The 6,194-nt window shown below is 37.7% G+C and overlaps 1 long non-coding RNA gene across 1 annotated transcript; it reads right to left on the reverse strand.

Moving 5' to 3' along the window:
• Positions 1–92: 92 nt before the first annotated feature.
• On the reverse strand, positions 93–4,872 carry LOC140009696 (uncharacterized). Its single transcript, XR_011817213.1, has 4 exons — positions 4,414–4,872; positions 2,345–2,567; positions 1,497–1,832; positions 93–1,010 (listed from the first exon to the last, which is right to left on the reverse strand). It is a non-coding gene; the product is annotated as an uncharacterized lncRNA (long non-coding RNA).
• Between the last annotated feature and the right edge of the window lie 1,322 nt (positions 4,873–6,194).

Here is a 6,194-nt window from a genome sequence, read left to right on the forward strand (position 1 = left end):
GTAAAATAAGGCCACAACACTTTAAAATGCAAATCAAAACTGACATCCGTATAGCAAGAAAAAAAATTACAAATAAAAGAATGCTACCAATATCCTGCAAGTTTAAGCATAATATATATCTATTATTATCAATTTCTCCAAACAAGTGAATTAACAAGCCAAAGTTTTAAAAGTACAGGGCTGGCCAAACATTTGCAAAATAAGAAACTCAACATCGACAAATTATCCAAACAAGTTTATTCAAGGTAGTAGATTTAAAATCACATACAAGGAACTAAAAGTCCCAACTCAAATCCCAATTACATGGGACTTTCACTCAAATAACTGTATAGGCCGAGCAATCTATATTCCCAAAGTAGTTGCTCTGAAGCTCCCATTAAAATCTAAAGTCTCGACTACTTTCCATTGGGTCCCCTCTGAGGGGCAATCTCCAAAGAGTTCAACCAATACTCTTGAAAATTGCGACTGTCACTTAGGAAAGTCTTTCGCCACTTGTTGTCTTGGAGTTGAAAAATTGCAGTGAGTTTCCTCCCTTTGTCCAGCGATTCGAACGATTCCATAACCTGAGCTACCATATCCATATCAAATTTCTCTTTTTTAGATTCTCGGCGACCCTTGATATGTAGTTTAGAATTTGCTAGGGTGGAGAGCGAGTTGGCACACTCGACGAATGGATTATCCGTACTTCTACTTGACTTGCTTCTCCGGGATTCAGTTGGGAGCGAGGTCGTGGCTCCCTGACTGCTCGAATCTCGCTTAACCCCTACATTTGGAGCTTCTTCGTTGAAGTCGGCATCCTGGCCGGTGTTGTACATTTCATCACCAAAAGGCGAAGAGAAAATTTGCCCACGATTGTGCCCTACTCGCTTGCGTGGATTGTAAATTGAAGGCGGTACTGAAGAGGCTTGAGCTTGACTCCCTGTGACAGTTTCTCCTTCTAAGACCTCGAACAGGATAGCATATTTGTCGACGCATTGGCAATATCTGAAGTTCCTATAATCCCGATTCTCCTGCTTGAAAGGCACGAAAAGGAAGGTGAAACATGAGAGTATTCACATCTGATCTAAAGGGTTTGTGCAAGGACAAACCGAAACAAGAGACAGCAAGGGATGTTTTACGGTCAATAGATTAATATTTATGCACTTCCCTCCTCCAGAAGACAAAATGTAAAATGTACCTAAAAATTCCAGCCCCTGAATGTGCACATCTGCTGTAACCAGCAGCATATAGTAAATGGAGCAGAAATTAATAACAATTGGCAGATTAGGTGACCATGGATATGCCAAAGATTCATGGACAGGTCTTACTATAACTAATGTTTGATATAAAAGATGTTAAGCCTTTATATGAATAAACAATTAATCTTATATGCAGTCTTACATATACAATACAGTCTCAAGAAACAGGAAAAGTCATTCCGAAGTACGTAACTGGACGAAATTAGATATGGCAAAGTTAAATGGCTGGAACTGAATTATAGTTAATGGAGAGGTTACCATTTGCAAATTGTTCCATTGAGACTCTTCAGCCAAGAGGCATCTCCTATTCTCGTCCCAACCAATACCAGTTTTGGAAGTTTGTCACAGACCCTTTAACTTGGCAAAGGCACGCCAAATTTTCTTCAAGCGCGCGTATTTAGAATGGTACACAATCCAACCATACTGCTTCCCCTAGGTCGAATTCAGGTGCGCAACAAGTTTCATCCAATTGGCATTTGATGCAATGTTTGGATTCCACTCTCCACTCTTTTTCCATTCAACGTATGTCATACAGAAATGCATCTCCATGTTTTCATCCCAATGGGCCGTTCCAATGGTGTGGTCTCATGGCATCTATATGAGAAACCAAAAGGGCGGTCAGCATTAATAACAATCTGGTTGACGGAAGAAAAATCAGATTACAACATTTAGGCAACTTTGAACCGGATAAAATCTGGTTTATCAAGCATTTGCAGCCAAGAAATTGCAAATCTGAACTCGTTCATATGCCCAGCAATCACAAAATCTGGTTTATCAAGCGTTTGCACCCCTGAAATTAAGGACACCAAACTACTTTGATGTTTTTTAATTGGGACTAAGTGATAAGAATCAAAGGCTTCAAAAATATGTCACGAGTATGCTAACTACTTCTCAAATCAGGTATAGTGTCACTGCCATAGAGTTCAGGCAAAGACACCACATTTCCTTAGTTATCGATATACTAGCATTGACATGCAAATTTGGTCTACACCCCAAATATAAGTACTCAGGAAATTAACTTCTCATTAAGGAATGTTTTTATTTGAGACAGATGCATGGACTGACAAATAACAACGGCCATTGTTATGGATACAGTCCAAACTTACTCTGAAGTAGTTGACAAGGGACTGGATGTAGTCGTTCGAGTCTGTGACGGAGTGGACGGATGAAGCTTCAGAAAGACGGGCCGGAGTAGTAGGGCCAGACAGTGATCTCCTCCGCTTGTTGGGCATTTACTGGTGCTCTACAATCGACAGCAAGTCATGCCGAGCTAGACCTCAAACCAGATCCTGCGGCAGCAAATTTGATTTGTGGCGGCCAGCCAATTTCCTGTTTCAGTTTGCAGGTAATATTTGAGAATGTCAAACGCCATAATTGTGGATTTGCTACTACTGTGTTTCAAATACAAATTATGCATACAGTGGATATTACAAAGCAGCAAGCCTATTTTGTCCTTGTAGAATTCTTAATATGGCCGCCAATAGAATTCATGTTCTCTAAAAATCTTGTTTTGAGGTTGAGTGTGAAATCCAGTAATTTAGCTGGCTGTATGACATAGAAGGGCTTTGATTCCTAAGGCAGTTCATAAATTCTGTGAATCTAGTGACCTAAGAAGATATGAGTAAGGCGGCAAAGCTACCAGAGTATATTCCATGACCTGTAATAAAGGTATCTACAGTAGCATTAATGATACATTAATAATTGGATTTCCTAAACGAACTGGATTTATTTACTAGCTACATGGCAGCCTTCTTTGAATGCTAAGATTGCATGATCTCATGTAGAAAATTTAGTTTGCAGTAGATTAATTTGCATTGCATCTTGCAATTCTTTGATTATACTAATTAAACTGGAGCCTCAGTTGTTGCATGAAGGTTCCTGGATTTTACTTAGAAGTTACGTAGTGGTTTGATGAAAAAGTTTCATAAGGGATACAAGGAAGCTCCACCTTTGTCCAAGTTTTGCTACCATATTTTTGTCAAAGAGAATTCTTCTGGTTTTGGAATCATGATAAATGGATTACATCAGGAACAAAGGAATCAACAAGCATAGCAGATTAAGATTCCAGCAGCTATAACTTCTTGAAATTCTCATCTCTTTACTATTTTTTATTGAATTCATCATAAAATCAAATAAAAAAGAAGGAAATGAAAGAAAAAACAACTGGGGAAGTCTAGGGTGAATGACAACGACATAATAAAAGTTGTACTAGCAGCAAGGGTTAAAAAAATAAGTAGTCTGGTAGTAGTGAATGATGTTTATTGGTGCAACACTGACAAATGTAAACAAATTAGAAATTTAAATTGTTAAAAATCACGTCTATACCAAGAATAAATAAACACAAAAGCATGCACAACCAAAATAAAACACAATCTGCCAATTATAACATGCAACAATTGGATTCTAGATTCTCTTTACTTTTACATGTAAAGATCCATCAGGGAACATGAAACGCAATCTAATTGAGTTTAAGATCCAGTTTATTAATTTTGTTCAAATCCCTTTTCTGTACAAATAAGAATCTTGAAACAAAGCCAATTTCATAATTAAAGAAATGAAATAGTACTAAGCCATATATAATGGGGAAATATGGCACCACCAATATCTTTTAGGCAACATACTAATGCTAAATAATCACCAAGCACGTCTCATAATTAAACTTCTCATCACATGAGGATGAATTCTGGTTGGGGACAGAAATAGATGGGGAATTAATTTACAAATATGAAATTTGACCATTATTATTAGAATATGGCAAAGTTAATTATTAGATCCAATTTATGGTGCATTATATTTGGGCACCTTTTTGACAACAACTTCAGCAATTATACATACAATTTCACTACCAATATCCTATAATTTAATTGATCTAAAGTAAAGAAACAAAAGCTGTCAAACGAAGAAAGACTTCTCGTTACAACTATATTAATCTTATATTTTGCAAGAATTGCTTCATATCAGACAGCTAAGCCAAAAACATTAGAGTTGGATCTACAAAGTACGGTTGACCAATTAGTTTTGCCGCGAATTAATCTCCCCCATTGATTTGAGCAACCGCTAAAATGATTGGCAAAAGAATGGGATATAGGCGTGTTAAGAATCCTAGTCAAATTATAATTGAATCGAAAATTATTTTCCATTTTCGGATAGGAAATGATAACACCAAGATAAATACCTGCCAACAGTCAATTAATAGCTAGGAATTTGGCCTTAACTGAGCTGCAAATAAGGAATTCTTATTTCTGCGTTCGCTCTCTGTCTCCGTCGAGCCCGGCGCACAGCAAACCCAGATGATAGCTTCTTCGTCGAAACCCACATTGACAAAATCAGCGCTTAATCAACTCATTTTGACCGCCAACCCACTTTGCCTGTTGTTGCCAATTTACTCGTTCGCAGCAGCCTGTTCGGGTGTTTGTGGGGTGAATGTTTTACAGGAGGAGAACGAGGTATAAGGAGGTTGTGGGGAAAAAAAAATTAAACGATGGAATGGGTTTTCGTTTTGTTAATATCAATACAGAAACCCCAACGGAAGGATATGTCTAGACAAAGCATGGGTGTCTGGCCCTTGAAGGGATATTAGGATACGGGGCAGGCCGACCGCTTCTGAACGGTCTCCTCACAAGATCCAAATGTGAGGCGAGAAATATTCCACGTCAGGAAGCCTTCAACAAGCCCTAAAAACGACGCCGTTCCAAAAAAAAATGTCTAGCCAAAACGAGAACATGACAGACCAAACGGAAGAGTTTCAATTTTGAAAATCAAGTTGAAAATTTGAATTAGCCGCACAAAACAAAACTGAGGGAAGAGAGGAGGCATCCTGCTAAAAGTAGCAATTGACAGAAAAGTGGGTGGAGAGAGCTGGGGTATGGTGTTGAGTGAATAAGGAAGAAAGTAAATAGAAAAGTGGAGAGCCGCACAAAACAAAACTAAGGAAAGAGATGAGGCATCCTGTTGAAGGCAATAAATTGACAGAAAAGTGGGTGGAGCGAGCCGGGGTATGGTGTTGAGTGAATAAAAAAGAAAACAAATAGAAAAGTAGAGAGTCGCACAAAACAAAGCTGAGGGAAGAGAGGAGGCATCTTGCTGAAGGTAGCAATTGACAGAAAAGTGGGTGGAGAAAGCTGGGGTATGATGTTGAGTGAATAAGGAAGAAAGCAAACAGTGCAGTGAGAGTGTTGTATGCATTTTGAAGCTGGGTATGAGAGTGTTGTATCCTTTTTGATTGTGTGCAAGGCAGGCGGCAAGGTAGAAGCAAACAGAGGAAATCCATCATCTCATGAAGCCAGATTTTGTCGTGCAATTTAATAGCAGAAGCAACTGCACTCTCCGAATTTGGTGAAACATAAAGCATATGGTTAAGACCAAGGTAACGTGACTGAATATAGTATGTTAAATGAGTAATATGTAGTTGGTCCATGCTCATTACATGATGTAGAGGAAAAGACATATATGTGAATAATAAAAGAATGTACCTGGTGTTGTAAGTTAATTACATGATGTAAGAAATATATTATAATGAGTAGAAAATACTTGTTTGGTCCTTAAAATGTAGAAATAGTAAAAAATGCGCAGTTGGCTTAGGCGGTTGTCATTAATGAATGACATAAGGTCCATTGAACTAAAGAATTTAGAACCTAAATATAATCTGCAGAGTAGATGTACATACAGTTAAAATAGACTTATATCGTGTGACCAATACATTGCAATCCGTATAACTTAGTGTACATGGAGTTCTATTAGTACATAGATACTGTCGTTGTCTTAGAGTAAAAGTAAGGTGATGTGATTCATTAATCGTATTGATAAGCATAATAATAGGATTTGGTATATGAGTAATATGTGATTCATGACACATTCTGAATGGTAATATACATTCATCTTGTCGTTTATGTATATACAATTCATGAAATGTTGCCAATTATGGTGTTTGATGCATAATTGATAGAAGCAGAAGTA

This window comes from Coffea arabica, chromosome 6e (genome assembly GCF_036785885.1).
Source record: "Coffea arabica cultivar ET-39 chromosome 6e, Coffea Arabica ET-39 HiFi, whole genome shotgun sequence".
In the NCBI taxonomy this organism is placed as follows: Eukaryota; Viridiplantae; Streptophyta; class Magnoliopsida; order Gentianales; family Rubiaceae; genus Coffea; species Coffea arabica.